The 26,920-nt window shown below is 44.8% G+C and overlaps 2 pseudogenes across 1 annotated transcript; both read right to left on the bottom strand.

The window, feature by feature from the left end:
• Positions 1-745: 745 nt before the first annotated feature.
• On the bottom strand, positions 746-2,268 carry LOC148801200 (pyruvate kinase isozyme A, chloroplastic pseudogene; annotated as a pseudogene).
• Positions 2,269-18,987: 16,719 nt separating this feature from the next.
• LOC104609620 (pyruvate kinase isozyme A, chloroplastic-like) lies at positions 18,988-26,762 on the bottom strand (annotated as a pseudogene). The gene is made up of 2 exons (XR_016083909.1): positions 26,000-26,762; positions 18,988-25,304 (listed from the first exon to the last, which is right to left on the bottom strand). The product of XR_016083909.1 is annotated as a pyruvate kinase isozyme A, chloroplastic-like (transcript).
• Positions 26,763-26,920: the final 158 nt, after the last annotated feature.

The raw sequence follows: 26,920 nt of genomic DNA, 5'->3' as shown, positions 1-26,920 counted from the left end.
TTAGAAAGGGCCGATACATACCTTTTTTTTTAGTATTTCTTTTTCAAAAGTTTAGTTTTTTGGGAAACTTATAAGATATTTTTTATTATTAAAAAAAATTGGGGGTCAGAAACACCTGGAAACAGGCATTTCGGACTGTATCTTTTTCAAAAGATACGATACGATACACTCCGCATCGGGCATATCGTATTGATACTTTGAACCATGAGTACAATTGGGGTTGCACATCAGTTTCAAGATTATTGGATTTGACCAAAGACAGCTTCTCTCCAAGTTTCTAGCAACAACCAAGTTGTTGAATCTTCAATTGACTGTTGTTATTAAACACATAATTTCCCAACCTCAAATAATTATCAAACCCTAGAAAATCATAATCAAAAGAGAGAAACACTTCAAACTTCCAAGTGAAGATCTGTTCTTCAAGGGACGTGATCACTTGAATGGATTGCAACATATCGGAGAGAGCTATGACAAGGTCACTGGACTGGATCATCCCCCTTGCCTTTAGAAAGGAGAAGGGTCTATTGAGGTTGTTCCCCATATCATTAGAGAAGCTAAAACGGAATGGTATTAAACCTGATTGAAGGTTCAGACGCCTCCTTACTGAAGTTGTGGTTGTAAAAGCAAAGATTAGGAAGTCTGGTCGGCAGTGTGAGAAGGAGAGATGCCATGTGACTTGTCTTTGTATAAACAAAAAAGTGCATCCACATCTGGATTGTTGGCTAAGATCACAATTCTACCCTCATCAAACAGGTCCATACCCATCAAGCATCAAAGCAGCAGGAGCACTTCAACAACAATGATTACAAATAAAATAACAGATTACCACACCATTAAAATCAACAAGAACCATGGGATTTGTTTTACCCAACTTTTTTGCACATGATACTGACAATAAGAAAAAGCTGTTTATTTCAGCAACCATCTAGCCTTCGGTTCAAAATTCTTTTTTATTGGTGCTTGGTGGTGCACTTATTTATTAAAAAAAAGAATAAAATGCAAATATACACTACAAACTTGACATTTTCTTCCATAAAGCATGAATTATTAGGAACTAACCTAAGTTTTATTCTTCCCTAGATAAAGCAATACCGATTTACTCAATTAGGTACACACCAAATAAAGTTTGTTGATTCCTTCCCTGGTGGGAATATGCTAATGTCTGTTTAAAATCATATACTCATATCTGATAACTATGGAACAGCTAACAGAGTAGAGCAACTCTATAAATTATGTAAAAATTATGTCAATATTCAGTACACCCCTCCCAAGACCCTTGATAGCCAGGACCAACATAGGGTAATGGCCCTTGACAGAGTAGCCCAAATGAAGCTCTTACTGGAGAAAAGATCTTAATGTCCACTTCAGAGAGAGTATATGCTATGAAAGAAATATCGACATTTTTTCAGATAAAAACCCATTCACATTTCAATTCAATCAGATACATGCTTATTAAAGGAGCTAGAAGGGATTCAATCTAAAGCTTTTAGAAAGCTTCAATTCCAATCCGTCTTTTCCCTGTATGACTTTCTGCACAACAATATCCGTCCGTGGAACTTTACTCCCCCTATCCCATAAACAAATTATTATTGAATTTTTCCCCTTCATGGGATAATGTCAAAATTCCTGGACCAGGAACCTACCGAAAGCACCATTTCAATGGGCTCAGACAGGGTTTATCATGCATCCACCGGAGATAGGTGGGCTTTGGCAGTGGGTTTTCTTCTGGGACCCTATTTTAGACATGCCAAAAGTTGGTCTCTAACAGCCAATGCTATCTAGATTTAGATTTCCTTTCCAATATATGAAAAAGGTAATGTACTATAGATTTCTAAATTTATAGCAGGATTGAATCGTATACCCAGAAGGCTTACCCATCTTAGCAGCAGACTTGCATATCTCCTCTGAAATCCTGTCTGCAAATGAAGCAGAGATGTCTGGGAATTCCATACCTTCATGGTGTTTCTCTTCCCCCCACCTTTCAATTCTCAGGCTGACACTTCTCAGTACTGTCAATGCTTTCTCTAGGTACTGACCCATTGTAGACTCACCAGAAAGCATCAAAGCATCTGCCCGCTGTCTAATTGCTTCAGAAACATCCGCTACTTCAACTCTTGTGGGTGTAGGGTATTCAATCATTGACTCAAGAACCTGAGAGGCAACAATGGCAGGCTTGTTTAGCTGTCTGCATAACTTGACTATCTTTTGTTGGGCTGATGGGACTTGCTCCAATGGGATCTGAGCACCTAGATCTCCTCTTGCCACCATGGCTCCATCTGATATCTGGATGATCTCTTCCAAGTTCTTCAAGGAGTCTACTCTCTATCTTTTCTGTTGAGTTGGGCCTAGTTGTTTTTTATTCTTATTTTAAGCTATTTAGTTAGGAAGTTGTTGGGCTTTAGGCCCATTAGTTTATGTTTTTAAGTTGTGACTGTTCAGCTACATTAGTAGGGGCATCCTTGTAATATCTCATCCTTTAAGTAAAGAATAAATATAATGAGGGGTTGGCGACTAGGGTTAATTCAAGAATCCTGGTTGACTTCCTACTCTTTTCTCCCTCTCTTTTCTTCTCTACTACTGAAATCTTTATCTTCCTCCCCTTTTCCTTTCACAAGAAATTCAACTAAATCTACAATCAGTGATTTCTACTTGGTATCAAAGCAGGCCGAAGGTTCATTAGTTGTTTCCTCATGCAGCCCTAGATCGGTCGACTGCATGGTGATTTAAGAGGCTGATCAAAGTTCTCAGGTAAGCCCAGTTTTTGGATTTTTTTGTGGATCTGTGTGCCCTGTAGCTAGTCTAGGGTTTCTCATCAAAATCAAGAAAAACTAGAGAAAGGGGAAGAGTCCTATTTCTATTGGATTCTTCAATTTTGACATCGGAAGTGGCGCCCTAATTTTTTAGGGTTCCTTGGAGTTTTCTGTAAGGGGCGGTTCAAGTCTTGCCTGATTTGGAGGCTTCTAGAGAGAGCGACTGCCTCTTCTCTCTCTTCTCCCATCCCATAAAAAAGGAATCTTTTGTGGGAAGACAATCTAGGACACCAGAAAGGTGTTGTTGGTTCCAGAAGTGTTTCGTTTGATCTTGTTACATATTTCGATTATTTTCTTTACATTTTTTGAGAAGCATGGAGGGTCACGGAGTTGAAAATAAGCCTGGGAGTGAAATGAGACCAGTGAGAGGAGGTGGTGGAGACCTTTACGGGACTGAGACCATTACTACAATTAGGTTGGATGGTGCAAATTACTTAGAATGGTCACAATCTGCAAAGATGGCCATTGGTGCTCGTGGGAAATTAGGGTATATCACTGGTGAGAAAGTGAAACCCAAAACTAGCAACTCCCGGTGGGTACAGGAGAATTATATAGTGATGACTTGGTTGTTTAATTCCATGTTGCCCCATATAGGTAAAAATTTTTTATGAGCAAATACAACTAAGGAAATATGGGATGGGGTTGCAGAAACCTATTCACAGAGGGAGAATGTTGCTAGGGCTTATTAGTTGAGAAATCAGATTATTTCTACAAGACAGGGAGATAGACCTATTGCAGCCCATTTTTCAACCCTTAAAACCCTGTGGCAGGAGATTGACCATTTAGAGACATTTGCTTGGGAAACCACTAAGGATGCAACTACCTATCAGAAACATCTAGAGAAGTATAGGGTGTTTGAATTTCTTGCTGGCCTTAATCCTGAGTATGATATTGCAAGACAACATCTTCTTTCCAGGGACAGTGTTACCCTCTCCCAGAGTCTCAGGCATATGCCTTTGTGTCAGGGGAGGAGAGCAGGAGAGATGTGATGATGAAAAATCCTGTTTCTAATCAGTCTGCCATGGTGAGTATTGTGAAACCTAAACAAAGTGGAGATCGGGGTGGCAGTGAAATCAAGAAGGAAGATGAAAGAAATTTGATCTGTGACTATTGTAAGAAGCCTAAACACATAAGATATACTTGCTGGAAGCTTCACCCACATCTTGTGCCGATTAGACTGAAAAATAAGAAGGGAAATGCACACATAGCAGTTATTGGTGACATTCCCGCCCCTCCTACTACAACTGCTCTGGAGTCTGTTGCGGCAGTTGAAATAAGGGCCGAACTTGAGAGGTATGTCAACTTTTGAACCAGCAGGATACAACCAGTTCCAGTTCAGAAACAAGCGGACAACAAGGTACAGGTGGCACTGGTGGAATCCACTCTACTGCCTTTGCTCACACAGGTAGTTCACACGTCACTGCAAATTATTTTTCTACTTAAGGTAAGGAGGGACCTCCTTGGATTATAGATTCTGGAGCCTCAGAGCACATGACCCATAGCTCTACTATTTTTTCTTCTTACTAGCTCTGTTCTGGCAGAGATAGGGTCTCCACAACTGATGGATCCCACGTTCCTATTGTTGGGAAGGGATCTGTCAAGATTAGTGATTCTATTTCTCTACCCTCAGTCCTTCATGTTCCTAGATTGAGCACTAATTTGTTATCTGTTAGTAGTTTGATTAAGAACCTGAACTGCTCAGTAATTTTTTCTCCTGGTCATTGTATTTTGCAGGATCTGGATTCAAAGAGGACGATTGGGAGTGGTCATGAAGTGAATGAGATCTACCTCCTGGATGTTCTTCCTCTTCATCAGAGTCATCATGTCAGTAGGGATAGTGAGTTAGGATCTATGGGTCAAATTATGTTTTGGCATAACCGTTTGGGCCATTTACCTTTTTCTTCTTTGAGTCTTTTGTTTCCAAAACTTTTTGAGTCTGTTAGTTTGTCAAGTCTGGAATGTGAAGGTTGTCAACATGGAAAGCAATGTAGACATTCATTTAAACATAGTAATAAAAGGTGTGGGGACCTTACCATGTTCCTTCCATGGGAGGTGATAAAGGAAGATTTGGCCCGACCTCGCAAATCACGACACGTGGCAAAAAGGCAAGTAGCTCGGCACTCAAGACCATACCGAGGGTACAAACACCAAAGGGAAGGGACCAGCGGGCCCGAACTCCCTAGCAAGAGGCCCGAGCTCCCTACTCAGTGCCCGAACTCCCTACTTAGAGTTTGAACTCCCTAGCAAGAGGCCCAAGCTCCCTACTTAGTGGTCGAACTCTCTGCAAGGTGCCCGAACTCCCTACTTAGTGGTCGAACTCTCTGCAAGGTGCCCGAACTCCCTACTTAGTGGTCGAACTCTCTGCAAGGTGCCTGAACTCCATACTTAGTGATCGGACTCCCTGCGAGGAGCCCAAACTCTCCCTTTTGACCCCGAGTCACACAAAGCAGAGGCCCGAACTGGTCCGTCTTATGACAGTTCGGGGCCTCCCCTTATCCGAACTCAAGACTTTGCCTCACGCACCGCTCTAGGCACTTCGCTTCCGGAGCATCGAACTGGGCGAACCACGCCGTACCTGACACCGAAGGAGTCTGTATCCAGGGGCGGCGCACCTGATTGACTTGGGATCTGACGCTTGACGGCCGCATTTCCAACGGCCACCTGCCACCGTCACCTGTCACCACTGCCTCCAGTTACAGAGACGGCTCCGACAAAAGGAGCAGTGACGGTTCTGTCCCAGCAGAGGCGATGACGCCCGAACTGGCAGAAGCACGTAAATACTCATTCCCGACCTGACAGGAGTCTAGGAGTGAGTGCACGAGGTGGTTATAAAAGGCTCTCCACCCCCAAAGAGGAGGTATGCAAACTTTGCGTTATCTGGTTTATCTTGCCTTTGAAGGATTCTAACTTAAGCTTCGGAGCCTTTACACCGGGTTCTCCCCGGAGCTTCTTCATCTCCTCCGTTTCAGGTCCCCCGCTACTTGATTCAGAGGCAAGGTCGTTGACAGCTAAGACTGGCCGGATTGCGCATCATCAATTGGCGCCGTCTGTGGGAATGCTTCAAAAAGCCTCCCTCCAAACTCTCATACCCCCTTTTCTTCTTCAAAAAACCCAACACTCATGGCCTCTTCCAACAACGCCGGACGCGGCACAGAGACAAACACCACCGGGGAACAGCTTCAAGTTCCCGTGGTGTGCGTTGGACAGTTCACCATCCCCCTTTCGGTGGATGGAATCCCCAGTTTGAATGCGCCACAAGCAGTGGTGCCCGTAAACCTTCCTGCCACAAGTATCCCCTTTCCCCCCCTATTGAGACAACCTTTACTGAACCGACTGCCGTCCCACTGGTAGCCAGCCAAAACCGGTTGGACGACCTAATGCAGTGCATGCGGGCAATGCAAGCCCAAATGCAACAGTTCCAGCAACACCAGCTCCACCAGCACCAAGTGCTGCACAACATCTCCCAGTATCACTATCAACAACAGTTCCCCCAACTGCCACTGAACCAACCACTACTTCCACCTCGCCACCCTGCTCTGAGGCCGGTCAAGGCCTCCCCACAGGATGGGTGCCCCCACCAAGGAAAGGCCTCCAGGCCCCAGAAAACCCGTAACAGCCAGGCCTCGTCCCCAAGCCGAAGAGAGAAAAAAGTCATCCCCGCCTCGCAGCTCGCAGGCGGGTAGGGAACCTCGCTCGCGAGATCGGCACCTCGGCGCTCCAAGCCCAAGTTCCCACTCACGAAAAACCGATTCGGCGCACTGGCAGCAGCAGACTACCAGCATTCCGGGCCCGTCGAGCTCGGCAACACGGAGGCCAGCAGCGCCAGTACAAGGCTAACTCAACAGCAAAGGCGTCGGTGAAGTCGCCAAACCGCCACCCATGTCCTGTCAGAGCTCAGAGGCAAAGAAGAGACGAGCTCGGACGAGGTAGGAGTTGCCCTGATTCTCTTAGTTCCTTCCCCCCTCGCATCAGAACTCTTGGCGGTCCCCTTGCCCAGAGATTTCAAGCTCCCACTTCTGGACAAGTATGACGGGTCTTTCGACCCCAACGACCACGTTGACGCCTTCCAGTCTTAAATGCACCTCGCCAGAGCCAGCGAATCATGCATGTGCGTGGCCTTCACCACCACCCTCAGGGGGGTAGCCCGCACTTGGTACAGGAACCTGGGCCCCGGGTCGATAAAGTGCTGGGCTCAGTTCGTGTAGGTCTTCACCGCACATTTTGTCACTAGCAAACGGTGCCCCAGAGCAGAGGAAAGCATCTTCGAAGTAGTCCAAAGGGAAGGAGAATTCATACGGGGCTACATCAAGCGATTCAATGAAGCATGCTTGCAGATACTGCGGTTAGACCCCGCGGTGCAGCTCGTGGCAGCAAAAAGAGGGGTAACGCACAAAGAATTCAAATGGCACATGGTAGCTAACCAGCCCACAACCGTGGCCGAATTCCTCAAGCTCGCAGACAAGTTCATGAGGACAGAGGAAGAAATCAACCAACGAACCGAGGGCGGAAACGAGAAAAGAAAGAAGGAAGGCGAGCCCTCTAACCCAGTCGACTGGAAAAACCCGGCCCGAGAGCCGAAGCCGAACCAGTCGTTCCGAGCTCGCCTAGCAGTTCGGACGGATTACACGCCACTGAACACAAGGCGGACCAAGATCTTAATGATGATTAAGGATGCCCCATACGTGAAGTGGCCACCTCGCCTAAAGGGAAATCCGAACGAAAGAAATAAGAATTTGTATTGTAGTTTCCATAGGGACCATGGTCATAGTACCGAGCACTGTAATAATCTCCGGGACGAGATAGAGGGGATCATCCGTCGCGGATACTTGAGAAACTTTGTACAGCACAACAATAATAACAATAAGGCAGATCGGCCAGGGGAGCACGAAAAGGATGCCCCCGAATCTAACAACAGACCTGCCAAACCATTGTAGCAATGGCCTCCGGTGGAGAGGCCAGTTCGGGGAACCATCCATGTAATTGTGGGAGGTTCGGTGGTAGCAGGGTGTACCTCGGCAGCAGCGCGGACTTCAGTTCGTGAAGCGGCCCTCGAGGAGCGGAACCCTCCAAAGAGACCAAAGACCGAAGAACCAATCTTCTTCACAGAGGACGACGCGCGAGGAGTCCGCTACCCCCACGATGACGCTCTTGTCATTAAGCTAAGGATCAGCGACTTCGAGGTCAGACGCGTACTCGTAGATTCGGGCAGCTCGGCGGACATCCTCTTTAAATCAGCATTTGACCAGCTACAGTTACAGAGGAGCGAACTGAAGCCCGCGAACACTCCCCTGGTGGGTTTCAACGGAGAGGAAGTCAGGCCCCTTGGAAAAATAACAGTACCTGTGGAAGTCAGCACATGGCCTTGTGCGGTCAGACTCAACCATGATTTCCTGGTGGTCGCGACCCCCTCCCCATACAATGCCATAATAGGGCGGCCGATCACGCATATCCTACGGGCGGTGGTCTCCACCTACTATTTGGTCATGAAGTTCCCTACGGACTTCGGTGTGGGGGTAGCGCGGGGCGACCAGCTCGAATCCTGCAAGTGTTATGTTGCCGCCCTGAAGGGAAAAACCAAAGCAGCCGACGACCTCGAACTGGAGCGGCTTGCGGAGCAAGGCGAGGAACGAGCTTCGCCCACAGAAGAAACAGTCGCAATCCCGACTTCGGCTACGGACCCAGCTCGCACACTCCAGATCGGTGCTTCTGTCGAGGAACCCCTACGGACCGAACTGGTGAGGTTTTTACTTCAAAATTTAGATATTTTTGCATGGTCCGCGGCTGATATGCCCGGTATTGACCTTGGCCTTATAACTCACAAACTTAACATTGACCCTGTAGTCAGACCCGTTAGACAAAAGAAACGCAACTTAGCCCCAGAATGTTGGAGGGCGGTCGACGAGGAGGTCGAGAAGCTCCTCGCAGCAGACTTCATAAGGGAAGTCCATTACCCGAGCTGGGTGGCCAACCCTGTGCTGGTAAAAAAGGCGAACGGCAAATGGCGCATGTGCGTCGACTACACCGACCTGAACCGAGCTTGCCCGAAAGATTGCTTCCCCCTCCCCAGAATTGACCGCCTAGTGGACGCGACCTCGGGACATGAGTTGCTAAGCTTCCTGGACGCTTACTCAGGCTACAACCAAATCCGGATGGACCAGTCCGATGAGGAAAAAACCAGCTTCATAACCGAGTTCGGCCTGTACTGTTACAAGGTCATGCCCTTCGGATTAAAAAATGCCGGGGCGACCTTCCAGAGACTTGTAAATAGGCTGTTTCGACCCCTGATTGGCACGAAGATAGAGTGTTATGTAGACGACATGGTCGTCAAGACACAATTTTCACAAGAATTAATACAAGACTTAGATTCTGTCTTCCAAATCCTGCATCAGTTTAGCATGAAATTGAACCCCAACAAATGTGTCTTTGGCATCACCTCAGGCAAATTCCTAGGCTACATTGTCAATCGGCGCAGTATTGAGGCCAACCCGAACAAGATAAAAGCCATCCTAGATATGAGACCACCTTGGAAAGTAAAAGAAGTTCAGAGGCTAAACGGCCGCATAGCAGCTCTAAGCCGCTTCATGTCCAAGTCAGCAGACCGCTGCCTACCTTTATACAAAGCAATCAAAGGCAAAGGGTTCGAGTGGACCCAAGACTGCCAGCTCACGTTTGACGAGCTAAAAGGTTACCTCGCCAGTGTGCCAACCTTAGCCCGACCCGAAGAGGGCGAGGTCTTAGAACTGTACCTCTCGGCAAGCGACGAGGTGGTCAGTTCGGTACTAATAAAGGAAACAGACCGGGTCCAGCGACCCATATATTACGTTAGTAAAATTTTGCAGGGAGTAGAGACAAGGTACCCGCAGATAGAAAAGCTAGCATATGCACTGGTGATAGCAGCTCGGAAACTCCGCCCGTACTTCCAGGCTCACACCATCATCGTCCTGACTGACAAACCTCTGAGACAAGTTTTACTCGAACCCGAGGTTTCCGGTCGACTGACGAAATGGGCCATCGAACTCAGTGAGTACGACCTCCAGTACAAGCCAAGAACTGCTATTAAGGCTCAAGCCTTGGCAGATTTTATCGCAGAATGCACGTTTAGCCTCAAAGCCCCTGAGCCGGTCGAGCCCGAGATCCCCAGTTCGGGCGAGCTCGGAGCTCCCAAGCCAATCGAGTCCGAACCCCGTGAAGTAGCAGCCAGTGTAGCATCTCTCCTGGTTAGACCAAGCGCGAACTGGGATGAGGAGCCTTGGATCCTTCACGTAGATGGCTCCTCGAACCAGCAAGGCAATGGGGCTGGAATAGTGCTACGCGGCCTGAGCGGAACAAAGTTGGAATACGCACTACGCTTTGAGTTCGCGGCATCCAACAACGAGGCGGAGTACGAGGCACTGATAGCTGGGCTGAACCTAGCGCACAAGGTTGGAGCAAAGTACGTAGTTATCTGCAGTGATTCCCAGCTCGTGGTCAACCAAGTTACAGGCGAATACGAAGCGCGCGAGCTCACAATGATTGCATACTTGGCAAAAGTAAAGGAGGCTCTGCTCAACTTCCAGTCACACTTCATCAAGCAGATCCCGAGGTCAGAGAACACTGAGGCCGACGCCCTGTCCCGACTAGCCAGCACAAGCCACAACGCCATGAGAACTGTGTACGTTGAGGACTTACCTCGGCCCGGCATTCTCGGTGGAGTAGAAGAGGTCGCTCCCGTCTCTGAAGCAGAGCCGAGCTGGATCGACCCACTCGCGAGCTTCCTGCTAGACGGATCCCTCCCCGCGGACCGCAACGCAGCCAAGAGGGTGCAGCGCCAGGCAGCCAAATACGTCATAATAGACGAACGGTTGTACCGACGATCCTACACGCTCCCCTACCTGCCCTGCCGAAGCCGAGCTCGTACTCCGCGACACCTATGAAGGCTTGTGCGGCGGACACCTGGGGGGCAGAGCCCTCGCCTAAAAAGCACTTCGACAAGGATACTACTAGCCAACGATGAAAACAGAGGCCATTGAGCTCGTCAGAAAATGCGACAATTGTCAGAAGCATGCCAATATCCACCATCAGCCCGCTGCCGACCTCAAATACCTCACCAGTCCATGGCCCTTCACCCAGTGGGGCATCGACCTTCTGGGGCCATTCCCACCAGCGACGGGCGGGAGAAAATTCCTAGTGGTGGCAGTAGATTACTTCACAAAGTGGATAGAAGTTGAACCTCTGGCAACAGTTACAGCCCGAAACATATAGAATTTCTTTTGGAAGAACATAGTATGTCGCTTCGGGCTACCTTGGGTACTGATCTTCGACAACGGCAAACAGTTCGAGGATATCAAGTTCCAAGAATGGTGCCAAAGTATGGGAATTAGTTAGAACTTCACGTCGGTCGCACACCCGCAGGCAAATGGCCAAACAGAAGTAATGAGCAGAGCCATCCTCCGCGGACTGAAAGCACGACTAGACCGAGCTAAAGGGTTGTGGGCAGACGAGCTACCAAGTGTTCTATGGGCTCATCGAACCACGGAAAAAACCGCCACAGGAGAGACCCCCTTTAACCTCACCTACGGCACCGAGGCAGTAATCCCGGCGGAAATCGAAGTACTTACGCTGCGGCTAGAAGCATACGACGAACAGACAAACGAAGGCGAGTTACGCACCAATCTCGACCTACTGGACGAGGTGAGAGACGCGCACATCCGAACTGTGGCCTACCAGCAAAAGGTGGCTCGGTACTATAACGCCAGAGTAAAGAAGAGGAACTTCCGCATCGGCGACCTGGTTCTCTGTAAGGTCATGGTGCCCGAACCCGACGTAGGGAAACTTGGACCAAATTGGGAAGGACCCTACAGAGTAAAGAAAGCACTCGGGGGGGCATACGAGCTCGAAACCCTAGAGGGAAAACAAGTACCTCGAGCATGGAACATTGTCAACCTAAGGTGATACTACCTATAGACCGCCAAGCGAAATGGGTAAAATCACCACCAAAGCATACCGGCTAGGATGTCGAGCTAACGAAGGAATCTCGGCACAAGCAAGCAAAGAAAACAGTCTGCGCGAGTGCGGTTAACTAAGGCAGAAAACAAACCGAACGAATAGTCAGTTAGGCAAATATGCTCAGTTCGGCAAAACCTGAAGGCCCCGCCTCGTTCTCGGAGTCTGGCTCGGCGTCAACAGCATTAGCCATCTCCTGAGTTATGCGCGAAGTGGATATGGCGCTAACATCGAGCTCGGGGTACGTATTCTGGATCATCCACCGGCTTAGTTTAAAACCCCTCCTATATGAATCCACCATCAGATCATCAAAACTCGACGAAGCGATGTACTCTTCGACGGCCTTCTTCTTGGCATCTTCAATACCTTGGGAAAAGATCTGCGTCCTCTCCCTGATGTCCTGAAGATACTCGACCTGATGCTGCAGATCTAGCCTCAAGTCCGCCATGTGCTTCACCACCACTCCCATGGCCTCGGCATCTCTCTGAGACCTCGCCTGCCTGATCCAGGAAAAACGAGCAGTCTCTTCAGCAGCACGAGCGGCTTCCTCGGCCGCACGACGAGCCTCTTCTGGCTGGTAGCCCGGCACCTTGGGCTCCACATCCTGAGGCACCTCGGCGCGAGTTCGCTTTGCAACCCGCTTTCTCCTCCATACCTTGAAGCAAGTGCCCACCTCGGGTCCCTCGCGAATCCATCACACCTGCGAAAAGAAGTTCGCCATCAGTAAAAAGCATGAAAGACAACAAGATAAGAGTCTCTAAGTGAAGGACCTACCCGAGCTCAGGCCGGCCGCAATGATCTTGGCCTCCGTCAGATACTGTTCACACTTCAGCCCAAGCCGCGCCCATTGCCGGAGGCCCTTCGCTGTCTCCTTGTCAAGCGTAACCCCGGAGTCGGGAGCAGCCATCCCCCACCCGGTCTGAAAAGGCCACCCCAGCACACTTCGCACCCCGAAATAGTCCCGCTTCCATGCTGGGACCTTGTTGGGGAGCTCGTGTAAAAGCTTAAAACCCGGGCGAGGAGACAGGTAGTAAGCCCGCTTGCGCCCAGGGAGAGGACCCGCTTGCTTCTTGAGCATCAAGATTGAAGAAAAAATCTCCAAGTCCAACGGAAAGCTCTCGTCACAGAAAAGGGAGATTGTCCCCACCAAGTTCCGAATGGAGTTCGAGTGAAACTGGCCGACTATCACGCCGAAGTGGTTCAAGACTTCGACGAAGAGGGGGTGGAAAGGCAATCGCAGCCCCGCGGCGAACTGCTCCCGGAATATTACGATCTCATCAGGACCGTGTTCCCAAGGAAAGCTACCCGAAGGTATGAAATAAGCATACTCCTCGGGCAAGTTATAGTAAGTAATGAGGGATTGGAGCCCCTCGGGCGTCATGGTCGAAGGGCCGAACTTGTCTAACATCCGACCCCGACGAGAAGTGGACGCCAAACTACCCGAAGCGCCACGGCCTACAGGCTCGAACTCTTCCTCGAGCTCTACCTCCGACTCGCTAAGGCTATCGGGGGATGCAACTTGGTTCGTAGAACCTGCATCAGACCCGCTGAAATGACTATCTGAGCCATCCGAGCTAGACATTGGGAGTGACGAGACCCAGGAAAGTCCTCACCCGGACGAAAAGCTGTAGACCATAGGAGCTCGGACGAACGGAAGACCTTGAGCGCGAACTGAAAAAACTTGGACGCGAACTGGATGCGAGCTGAAACTCAGACGTGAGCTCGAGAGAAATACAAAAGCGACAACAAACCGGGGCGACCGCACGTCGCCCGAGACCGAGATGTGATTGGCGACTGTCTTTCTGAAACTGACAGCGACGGCCACATCTTTTTGAAACTGACGGAATGTCAGCGCACGTCTCAAAAAAAACGGTAGCGGCACGTCTTTTTCAAATTTGAAAAAAAACGCGCGCTTTCGCGCCCCCAAGTGGCGTGCCCTTTTCTTTTTTTTGAAATTTCGAAGCAATGCGCACGCACCGCCACATCTATCAGCATTTAGACAAGCCAACACTCTTCCCGCATAAATGGCCACTCAAAGAAACCCTAGAAACCCTGACAACGCACCTCGCGCCAGCAGAACCAAGATTCAAAGTGCAGGACAAATCTACCTGACACCTTGCGAACTCCCCGCGCCAAGGCAAGACCTTAGCACGAGGAGTGGGGGGCCATTGATAAAGGAAGATTTGGCCCAACCTCGCAAATCACGGCACGTGGCAAAAAGGCAAGTAGCTCGGCACTCAAGACCATACCGAGGGTACAAACACCAAAGGGAAGGGACCAACAGGCCCGAACTCCCTAGCAAGAGGCCCGAGCTCCCTACTCAGTGCCCGAACTCCCTACTTAGAGTTCGAACTCCCTAAAAAGAGGCCCGAGCTCCCTACTTAGTGGTCGAACTCTCTGCAAGGTGCACGAACTCCCTACTTAGTGGTCGAACTCTCTGCAAGATGCCCGAACTCCCTACTTAGTGGTCGAACTCTCTGCAAGGTGCCCAAACTCCCTACTTAGTGATCGGACTCTCTGCGAGGAGCCCGAACTCTCCCTTTTGACCCCGAGTCACACAAAGCAGAGGCCCGAACTGGCCCGTCTTATGACAGTTCGGGGCCTCCCCTTATCCGAACTCAAGACTTTGCCTCACGCACCGCTCCAGGCACTTCGCTTCCGGAGCATCAAACTGGGCGAACCACGCCGTACCTGACACCGAAGGAGTCTGTGTCCAGGGGCGGCGCACCTGACTGACTTGGAATCTGACGCTTGACGGCCGCATTTCCAACAGCCACCTGCCACCGTCACCTGTCACCACTGCCTCCAGTTACAGAGACGGCTCCGACAAAAGGAGCAGTGACGGTTCTATCCCAGCAAAGGCGATGACGCCCGAATTGGCAGAAGCACGGAAATACTCATTTCCGACCTGACAGGAGTCTAGGAGTGAGTGTGCGAGGTGGTTATAAAAGGCTCTCCACCCCCAAAGAGGGGGTATGCAAACTTTGCGCTATCTGGTTTATCTTGCCTTTGAAGGATTCTAACTTAAGCTTCGGAGTCTTTACACCGGGTTCTCCCCGGAGCTTCTTCATCTCCTCCGTTTCAGGACCCCCGCTACTCGATTCAAAGGCAAGGTCGTTGACAGCTAAGACCGGCCGGATTGCGCATCATCAGGAGGCTATCAATATTTTTTCTTATTTGTAGATGATTTCTCACAATACTCTTGGATTTACCTGATGAGATCCCTCGATGAAGTACCATCCTTGGTGAGGCAATTTCATCAAATGGTGTTAACACAGTTTGGAACAAGAATAAAGGTGTTCAGATCAGACAATGCCAGGGAATATTTTGGAAAACACCTTGCTTCATATTTGTTAGAATATGGTGTTGTCCATCAGAGCAGTTGTCCCTATAGTCCACAACAGAATGGTGTTGCAGAAAGGAAGAACAAACACATTGTTGAGCTTGCAAGAAGCATGATGAGCACATCTACAATTCCAGTTCGGTTTTGGGGTGATGCAGTTCTCACAGCAGTATATCTGATTAACAAGGTGCCCTCTCGTATATTTGGATTCAACACCCCATTCAATCTCCTTTTTCCTGAGGGGGAGATGTTTCATATTCCTCTCAGGGTGTTTGGGAGTGTCTGCTTTGCACATGTCCTTGGTCCTCACCGCTCAAAGCTTGATCCCAAGACAAAGAAGTGTCTTCCTTGGAGCCGATATGATCCAGTCTCTGGGAGCCGATATGTTACCATGGATGCCACTTTTTTTGAATCCACGTACTTCTTTTCAAAGAATCCTTCTCAGGGGGAGTGTTTTGGAGAAGTGAGTCAACAGTCTATTCTTCTCCCAGTTCCAGTCCCTGTGTCTACTCCTGTGCTTGACCATCCTGTGTCACCTACCTTACCACCTTCTTTGCGCCCTGCTTCTCAACATTACTTACGACAGAGACTTCACAAGGAGGTTGGTTCCATTGCAACAGAACTCACATCACTTCCTACCGTGTTTTTCTTTCCTTCCTTGACTCAGTATCTATACCCAAGGGTGTTAGTGAGGCTCTCTCCAAACCTGAATGGAAGACAACTATGTAGGAAAAGATGGAAACTTTGATTAAGAATCAAACATGGGACATTGTGGATCTACCAGAAGGCAAGGAGACGGTTGGATGCAGATGGGTTTACACGGTAAAATATAAGGCAGATGGAAGTATAGAAAGGTACAAGGCAAGACTTGTTGCAAAAGGGTACACACAGACCTATGGTGTTGATTACTTAGAGACATTTGCACCGGTTGCAAAGATGACCTCTGTTCGAATACTTCTTTCTCTTGCTGCTTCATACTCTTGGCCCTTGTTTCAACTTGATGTGAAGAATGCTTTCCTAAATGGGGATCTGCAAGAGGAAGTGTATATGAATCTTCCTGCTGGCTTTTACAATGATACTAAAAAGGGAAAGGTATGCAGGCTTATGAAGTCACTTTATGGCTTGAAACAATCTCCTAGAGCATGGTTTGACAGATTCAGAAAGGCCTTGATTGCTTTTGGATACACTCAGACTCAATCCGATCATACCTTGTTTGTGAAGTGTAGGGGATCTTTGGTGTCAGTCCTAATTGTTTATGTGGATGATATTGTTGTCACGAGGAATGACCTAAGTGAGATTGATTGTCTGAAAAGGAATCTACATAAAGAATTTGAAATTAAAGATCTTGGAGAACTGAGATACTTCCTAGGCATTGAAGTTGCAAGATCAAAACATGGAATTTTTATCTCTCAAAGGAAGTATGTCTTGGATCTTCTTCAAGAGACAAGGAAGCTTGGAACAAAGGCAATCAACACTCCTATTGATCAGAACTATAAAATCAATATATCAGAAGGTGAACCAATAAAGGACATTGGGAGATATCAGAGACTTGTGGGTCGGCTGCTATACTTGTATATGACAAGACCAAACATTTCCTATGTAGTAAGTGTAGTAAGTCAATACATACATGCTCCACGAGTCTAGCATTGGGAGGTAGTTGACATGATTCTTGTTTATCTGAAGGGACACCTGGGCATAGGCATATTGTTTATTGATCATGGATAGTTGAAACTAGAGGCTTATACAGATGCAGATTGGGCAGGATGCCTCGATGACAGGAGATCAACTTCAGGAGTGTGCACCCTTGTTGGGGGTAACCTTGTCTCGTGGAAGAGTAAGAAACAAACGGTGGTGGCAAGATCAAGTGCTGAAGCTGAATACAGGGCCATGGCACATGGAGTTTCAGAACTTTTCTGGATCCGTTCCCTATTAGAAGAAATTGGTGTACAGGTAGAAGAACCTATAATGTTATACTGTGATAACCAAGCAGCAATTAACATTACCCATAACCCAGTCCAGCATGACTGAACTAAGCACATTGAAATGGATAGACATTTTATCAGAGAAAGAGTAACTTCTGGAGAAGTTCGTCTTCCATACAAGCTGGAGCATGATCTATGCAAGTTGGGAATGTGTGACATTTACTCCCAACTTGAGGGGGAGTGTTGAGTTGGGCCTAGTTGTTTTTTATTCTTATTTTAAGCTATTTAGTTAGGAAGTTGTGCTTTAGGCCCATTAGTTTATGTTTTTAAGTTGTGACTGTTCAGCTACATTAGTAGCCGCCCTACTAAGGGCATCCTTGTAATATCTCATCCTTTAAGTTAAGTATAAATATAATGAGGGGTTGGCGGCTAGGGTTAATACAGGAATCCTGGTTGACTTCCTACTCTTTTATCCCTCTCTTTTCTTCTCTACTACTGAAATCTTTATCTTCCTCCCCTTTTCCTTTCACAAGAAATTCAACTAAATCTACAATCAGTGATTTCTACTTTTTCAATGACAACAATTTCACTACAGAAAACCAATTGGACTTTCCAATATAATAATCAGAAGCACAATACATTTGCAGATTTCCCTAAGCCTGTCTTTGGATTTGGGTGATGGAAGTGGAAATACAGGATGTAAGTGAAGAATCAACAGGTTTTGGAATGACAAGACCTCTAAAGATTAGCAAATCTGATTTGGTCAAATTCATTGCTTCGTAGCAGACCAGGAGCACTCATATCAAAGCCTTTAGCTGTAAAGTTTGGTGCCCATCAGAGTTGTGACAATCCAAAGCTTCATAAGCCTACTTGAAAATTTTCAATGGACTTGAGTGACATGCGGCTAACAGGAGGGGAAGGATTCTCCTGAAAATTGGGAGGGATAGTTGGTGCCAAATCATTCAAGTAAACAGTTCTGATCTGCCACATGGCCATTTCTTTGCCAATGTTGGACCACTGGTGGTTCATCCACAAGGGATTCTGTCATATTCCCTTTATCCTTGAAGACAAGCAGCAAAATCCTGAAAGTAGCTGATTCAATTTTCTATCTACATCCCACATTTCATTTCCACCAAATCCAAACACAGCATAGAGGTCTGAAATGATCTTACTGATCCACCAAGAGATAATGCGAAGGCCATTGTGATAGTTGCAATCATCCAATCTTTGAAAGGCAGTTACTTGACGATGATTATATTGAATATAAGAAAATGGGAAATGAAGATTGAGGTGACAAATTTTTAATAGAAAGAGATTAACATCTTTCCCCTGGTTAGAGAAGTTCATAGTTTCATAAATGCAAGTTTTAATGATCTAGCTCCCATTCTGGTTAGAGAAAATAATTATCTATTTTTGATGAATATCAAATATTTACTTATCACAAGACCGTGCTACAATGTAACTCTTAAGATGATTGATCACTTCAGCAGACTTGAGAAATGAAATTGCAATGAAACACCCTCTGTAATCCCAAAATCAATGTCCAGCAAGTCCTGTAAAAGTATAAGGATATCTAAAAAAAGTGTATACTAATGCTACAAATGAGACCATAATGTACAATAGAGCCTTGGTCATATGCTTGACATACAAGACCCGTTTTTTTGTATATCAGCAAGAATGAACAAAAAAAAAAAAAAATCAAATATGAAACAAAAAAGCTCTTTCAAAAGTGATGGGTAATAAGGGATCAAGCACAAACAGAACTTACCTTGCCATGGCACAACAATCTAAGAGCAACCTTACAAGTTAGCCCGAGACCAGATGCCACCAAAACAAGTCATCCCTTGTAAGTTGTAACCCCTTCCTTGCTAGAGTATTGCATATGCTATTTACCAGCTCTTGGAATTACCAGAAAAAGTAACTCAGTCTTGGCATGAAAAATATTATTGAAATTTTTAAACAATTACAAAGGAGGCTTAACCCAATGCAAAGAGTGTACAGTTCATCAATTATGTATTGAAGGCATTACATGATCTTTAATGCAATAACTGATGCACATAGACTCTAACAACATATACTATGAGAAGCAAATGCTTATGATAGACAATTCATTAGTGAACCTCAGTATCACACTGATACAAAATAGTCAGGAAACAAGCTTTATGAAGAACAATTAACTTTCACATTTCACTTTCAAATTTCTTTTTATTTTCTTTGGGGGAAGGGGAGGATGACAGCTACTGGCCTTAGAAGAAATTGTTGGGAAAATTGCATTACGTTCATGAACTAGACTTCCATCCCGCCAGAAGGTCAAATTAGCACATGGTAACAATGGCCCAGGATCAGTACAGCGGCAGTTGATATCTGGACCAATCTTCTCAATCACCTCAAACCTAACCATTCCTCCATCCACAAGGAGTTCATCATCCACTTTCACATCTGTATCACATCTATGCTTGTTTACAATTCAAATAGATATTTTTTTTTCAATATATTCACAAATATAACAATATGGGTAATCAAAGAATTGATCTTTTATAACCTTCAGCAAATCCATCATAATTCACATTTATGGTATGCTCTGGACGAGATGAACCAAATTCTTGGATGGTGAATGTCCACATCTCACCATCTTTCACACAAACAAGTCATATCCATGCATCATGCATTGTATCATTTGCATGACTGGGCTATTATTATATTGTCAAGATCATTATAAGTGGCCCAGTGCAAGTAAAATCTGAAAATAGTTTTTTCAGAAGATGATCTTAAGCACCTTCAATGGAATTTTAAAGGACAACCTTCAGCTCTTCCCCACCAACAGTTTAGAACAAAAAGATTACAGACCTCTGATCTGAGGGTTCAGGACCATAATATAAGTATACAACTCATTTCTGTTTGGTCCCCCATAGCAAGACTATCAGCCTTGGTGTTGGCTGATTTCCTTATCCATTAAAAAAGTTACGTTTTGAGATCTTTCCAGGAATCTAGTTTTCCTTAAGGAATGTCCATACTGCCATGGTCATTGGATGAGTCCTTGCATCCATCCCACCACTATTTGGAACCCCTTCCACTGTAACATTATTTATTTTCATTAACTTCTCAAGTTTTAAACCTTCAAGAAAAGACAAAAGTTCAGCCCTTGTTGAGTTTCATAGCTTACAGGACCAGTATATAACATCAAGATGTCACCTTGGCGGTCTCTAAAGAAACCATCTACCAGAGGCCACTGGGTTTCCCAAACTATATCCATCAAAATTCAACTTGATGGAATTTGGTGAAGTTTACCACAAGCTATCTATGTTAATCTCATACAATACTGGTTTTGCAAATATGATAAGTTCATGTTAGAAGTTTCACAAAATGAAAAAGGTCTAACAGAAGAGGGAGGTGATGTGGAGAGAAACAAGTGCTGTAATTCTATGGGCAGTGTGGGAAGAAAGAAATAATAGGGTTTTTAAGGGGCAAGAAAGAATGTTGGAAGCTCTAACAGAAAGCATTAAGCTGAAGGTAAATCCACTGGTTCAAGACAGTGGAGATTTTCAATGACTATAAAGTGGATGATTTCATTAGAGTCTGGGCAGTGATACCAACTTCATCCACTTTGAAGATGACAATTCAAGAATCATTGGATCCTTCCAGAAAAAAAGCAGGATCAAAATTAATTTTTTGACAAAAGCTCAACTGGAAACCCTGGTCAATTGAGCAAAAGGGGAGAGCATTCAAGGATAGGAATGGATCAATTGTTGCACTATTCTCAGGCCCAATAGGATATAGAGACTCTTTGTCAGCAGAAATATCGGCATTGTTGCAAGGTCTGAAGCTTGCTAAGCAGCTAAACTTCAGACAAGTTGAAGTGGACTCTATGTTAGAAGTGGGGTTCAGAACAGCCAAGGTTCTTGGGTGTACGGATATGGATTCTACGAGGGAAATTAGGAAGTTAGCAAGAGAGGTAGAGGCTAATTTTAGATGGGTCAACAGATCAGCAAATGGTTTGGCTGACACATTAGCCAAACAAGGGGAATCTAGGAACAACTTTTTTTGGGCTTAGTTGTATGAATAATGTGATATGGGGAATAGCTCTTGAGGTGAATGTGAGTTGTAAAATTTGAAATCATTATTCTAATTAATACAAGAGATCCATTTCTTATCAAAACAAAAAGAAGGGAATGAAAAGGATCCTTGTTAGAGAGGCCATTAGGAAGGATTCACATGTTTTTCTTTTTTTTTCACTTTTTGACGGGCAACATATAACTTTATTAACAATGGTCATTAAAAAAATACTATATTGAAGGTTGAAAAACCTTCATATTAGGCTGGTCCACACCACTTACTCCTTATTTACAATAGAAAACACCCAGCTTAGATAGCTTTACTGCCTATCCTGTTTCATTCGCATTCCCCATTTAGCTTGAAGGCACCCAGTCCTCATGTTAGGCTCGTCCCTACCACCTACCCCTTGAATATTCTTGCATTCCTTTCTTCCCAAACTGCCCATAGAATGTCAGCTTTTTACGCATTTCAGAAGCCATCATCATCATCCAATCCTTATCCCAACTATATGGGGTTGGCTACATGAATCCTATTTTTCCGGTCCATTCTATTTAATGCCATATCCATTGTTATTTGTTAAATTATTGGCACTTACATCATTTCTTACTACCCCATGTGTTTTTTGGTCTAACCCTTTCCCTACTAGCCCTTTCAACTTGTGACAAATCACTTCTTACAAGTGTTGTTGGTAGTCTTCTATGCACAGTCCCAAAACATCTTAGTCAACTTTCTCTCATTTTTTCACCTATTGGAGATACTCGAGTTCCTAGTTACTAATGACTTCATTTTTTATCCTATCATTTCTAGTTTTTCCACTCATCCATCTTAGCATTACACATTTCTGTCACACCCATTTTCTGGACATGCTGTTTCTTGACTGCTCAACACTCTACACCATACAACATAGCTGGCCTTACACATGTTTTATAGAATTTTCCTTTTAGTCTAAATATTATTTGCCTATCACGTAAGATTTCAGATGCACCCCTCCGTTTTGCCCATCCAGTTCTAATTCTATGGAAGACATGGACACCCTCCTCAAACTTTCCCTTGTTTTTCCTTTTAGTCTAAATAATATTTGCTTATCACGTAAGACTTCAGATGCACCCCTCCATTTTGCCCATCCCACTCTAATTATATAGGAAACATCCTCGTCAACCTCTCCTTGTTATGAATTATTGAACCAAGATACTCAAAAAGGCCACATTGAGTTATTATCTCTTGGTCTCCAATCCTAATTTGCACTCCCATTGTTATTATATTTACATGCCATATATTTTGTTTTAGTCCTACTTGCTTTAAAACCTCTTGTTTCTAAGGCATTTGTCCACAAGCTTAATTTTGCATTTAATGCTTCAAAGGGATATGGAAAGAACTTTTCTTGATCAGTAACTGTGATTTGTGAATTTCATTAATGGAGAAAAACAGTGAATACAAATTGAGAATATGGTCATAGAGAGATAAACTCTCTTATCAAACTCTTTCTTTTACAATTGCACCAAAAATGTTGATCCCTTCCCACCCCTTCTTTGGGAATTAGCACTTCTTCTTTTTTTTTGATAATTGAATTAGCACTTCTTTTAACCCAATGCAACCTCACTTCTATGTCTTTTGTCCGCCATTTGAATTTCTTTTTTTTTTTTCATTATTGTAAATCCACAATTTTGCCTCCTCACCTTGTAGCCAATCCATAACCAACTTGGAATCTCCTTAAATGATTAGTTTCCTAATATTCAAATTTCTTTCCCTTTATACTCTCTCAAGCATTGCCATGACTTCAGCCCTTAAAAGATCTCTTACACAAATTGGGCCTGAATATAAAGCATTTAAGCTGCCCTCAACATCCCTAAGCACCCCCTCCTATCCCTAAGCATGATCTCCTGAAGATGCTTTATATTCAAAAGCTAGAAAATAAATGCTTTATATTCAAATAAGACAAGAGATGTAAGCGCCCCCTCCTCATCTTGTGGGAATGCTTCGTGACAAAAGAGAGTCATGGCATGTTTGTCATTCAACATCTTCGAAAAATATGTGGTCCTAAATGAATTAAATTCAGTTCTATATATAGCCAGCATTTTATATCCCTCTATTTTGAAATCAAGTTTCTCGGTAATTGTTTCAGACCAAACATTATCTAGAACCAACAATATGTCATCTTGTTTCCTCTCCTTGAACAAGTTCCTAGCTTCTTAATTACAAGTTCATCATTTTGGAACATAAACGGTGAGCATCCACTAAGCTGTTCAAATACTGTATGAGCACCTTCAAGTTGGGGGAGCTTGAAACAGTTTAAAAAACGTTTTCCTTGAATAAACCTGTACGAAAAAGAGTATGATATTTGCCACGACAAAGTGTTCCTACTGATGTATGCAAAAGGGAAGAACATAAAACAAGGAGGGCATAACCCTTACACACTTTGAAAGGAAAAGAAGGGGACCGAAAAAAGCTGCATGGGAAAAGAAAGCAGAAGTACAACACAACCATCTGACAAACAACAACAAAAAAGCACTGTTAACCAACCACTTGCAAGCTGACAAAAACATAATGGAACGGATGGGATAATAAGTGAAACTTATGTGGTGAGGATGCATATATTTGCAACATATTCAGTTTCCTAACCATAGGAAGTAAAAATATTCAATCCTTCCATAGAGGAAGCAATACTGGAAGGGAACATGATTAATCTTCATGTGAATAGTGCATCATGTGGCAAAACTTCATGATGGTTATGCGAGAGCTTAAAAGAGCGAAAAGAAGCATGGAATTGAGATTTCAAGGCACTGGGATTTATAGAAAATTGTGACCCAATTATGGGTTGAAGCATATAATTCTTGGTGAATCAAATGTGTTGTCTGAAATGAAATAAATCAAATGTTTTTTTTATCAGAAAAATAAACCAAATGTTTTTGTACTGGAAATGGTTCATGAGAAACAGAGAAAGAAAGGAATGTAAACAGGAAACCATATGTGTTTCAAAGAATTATAATATTATTCTTCAAACTTAAACCACAAGATTTTGGCAACAACTTCGGGCCTGCTTGGCAAGTCCTTTTGAGAAGATCTTCTCGTAGCTCTGACAGTCAATAGACGCATTGAGCTTTTGTCATAAGATCTGGGCAGCCCGAAGACCGTTTGGCAGATGCGCATCTTTCCGTGCGTCATTTCGGGTGTTTCCGCATGAGATTAAAACGTGGAAGACACGGGAAGCTTCATTTGGAGCTTCCCGAAATCAGCCCAAAATGGCTTCCCGTGTCTTTTCGGTGCCCCGTCTTTTGGCGGTGAGATCTTCCGCGTGCCAAACGGGAATAGACTGATTTTCGGTCTTCCCATTTTGTAAGCAGCCAAAAGACCGCGCGGAAAGACATGCCAAACGGGGCCTTCTATTAGGTGGACTGGAACTTGTAGGACACATTTTTCTGATGATAAGCTTCCATAGGTCCAATCTGTGGTTTGAACACGTTAGATGGATTGTCTAGGAAGTGGGAATCTTGTAGGATAATCCCCAGTTCAGAAATGGTAAGTGGGGGAAACCAAGAGAGTGGAATTTAAACACATTACATTAAGACAAGTTGGCACATTCAGAACTCATAGGTGGACATTTAATTACATGAATCTAGAAAGAGGTTATTTGGATAGACTCCGAAGTCTCCCTCCCTTTCGTATGCATTAACTTGCATTGGATTCCATGCAATCCAAAATAATTTTGGTCCCAATTTCATTTGTATCCTCCAGTCCTTGGTCAACAAGGCAAAACCAGAAGCTTCCAGTATCTCCAATGTGAAAAAAAAACAGTGGTAAGTGAATTCTAGGAAGGAGAAAGCAATCTGATACTTAAGTAGTCTAACATGTACATCAAAATCTAGTAAATCTGTAGTGAAAAATGTTTTTAAATTTTGAACTTTTTACTAAAAATGACTACCTCTAGAGAGCCATCTGAGATATGTTGCAGTCATGGATCTCGATTGAGCTTAAACTCTGGCAACTCCAAAATTAGAAACCTCAATAACCCAAAGCATAAACTCAAATATTTTAAACAAACTAAATACTGGAACTACAGAAACCACAATCAGGAGGCAAGAGAAGCCTCTGACCTGCCAATTGTAAAGTGTATAGAGAAGCCTCTGACCTGCCAATTGATTTTGAAATTATTAGGAGGCAAGAGCCCCTCATGAGTCAAACGTTACTTTTCTTAACCTGCAAAACAGTCACCAAATCTTAAATATTGACAAAGCATCTTAGAATAACTGTCAAAACACCTAAGAAATATCTAAAACACATTTGGTTAGATAACTCATATACAACTTGGACATTGTTGAAATTTACACATATTTGGCAAAGAATGCATCTTAATAGACATTGCACATGTTATAAAAGATTCTGTGGTCTCTACTTTCTTGTAGAATTGAACAGTTGTAACCTGATTTTCTCACCATAAAACCAGTTGGTATGAACATCACAAATGCAACTCTGGTAAGTTTCAAAACCAAATTCAAGATTACGTGGTCATATTAATAAGTCTATGATCTACTGCATAAGTTTGAGAAGAAACGACACAGTCCAAAAATAAGCTGAATCAAATTATTACCAACATCCTTCAACTTGTTGACTAATCATACTTTTGTTCTTCAATAAAGCAATTCACTCCTCGAATTCAAATTTAGAACAGTAAATCCACTAGACAAATGCTTTACTATATCCATCCATGAAAAGCCAAACAGACAAAGACCCATAATCATACATCAAAGCAAAAAAAAATACAAAACGAGAACTTCCTTGAACCAAAATGCATTTATGGAGTAAGAATAGTTAATAATTCAAAAGCCATGTTAGTAATGAATTCCATTGCACCATATAATGAAAGATTTAACAATAACTTGAGTCCTAAATACCTCAGCCTTGGCGGATGCAGCGCCACCGAGATCTCCCATATGAATCTTGCTCCCCTCTGTGTCCATCATGATGGCAACCGCATATCCCTTCTCTTCATTCAGCCTCCTCACCCGCTCGATCACGGCGCGGTGCCACTCGCGCGTTCCGTGGCACATGTGAACGCGCCACGTTCATCCCGCCAACGGCAAGCGCTTCCAGCTGCTCAAACCCGCAAGAGGCCGGGCCAATCGTGCAAACAAGCTTCGTCCTCCGCGTACTACGGAAACCATTCTCCTTCAGCTCAGCCTCCGAAACCGCGTCAACCTCGATTGCACTCGAATCCGTCGACGCCTTCGCTTGTGGCGGTAATGCAGCCGGCAAAACCCCTCCTTTTCCATTTTCAGAGACCAAGACCTTATGTGACGAGGAATCTTGATCCGACGACATGGCTGATATCGGCTTCCGTGTAGAGATGACGGGGATCAAACGATAGGGAAGCGATTGAGAAGGCTTCGACAGGGAAAGCTTCGATAAGGAAACGCTAGATGATTGGGAAGAAGATATCACGAAATGGAGAGCTTGCGCCATTGTTCCCGCGAAGTCGATTTCCTATTTGGTTCTGGGGTTTCCGGCGACGGAAAGTCTACAAATTAGAAAAATGCAAAATTGGCCGGATTCCGGTGGGGTGGCCCCAGACGGTAATCAGGGCTGAGAGTTCAGCACAGAGATTTGGAGGTTCGCAGTTGCAGTTAGTCGCCCCGGAGGGACTGGATTGGAGTGGACGGTAAGAAATCAAATTACAAGATTCCCGACCTTTTAAGAAATTAATAATTAATAATACTAGTGGAGTCATGACCGTCCGATTTGTTGTTGATTTGACAGGGTTTAGCAAGCGCTTGAGTCCTGATTGGGGGTTGCCACGTGTTAACACAGAAAAATCA

Source organism: Nelumbo nucifera, chromosome 3 (genome assembly GCF_055504915.1).
Source record: "Nelumbo nucifera cultivar China Antique chromosome 3, China Antique-T2T, whole genome shotgun sequence".
Taxonomy (NCBI): Eukaryota; Viridiplantae; Streptophyta; class Magnoliopsida; order Proteales; family Nelumbonaceae; genus Nelumbo; species Nelumbo nucifera.
Note: the sequence above shows the minus strand (reverse complement) of the source record. Positions and strands in the feature narration are given on the sequence as shown.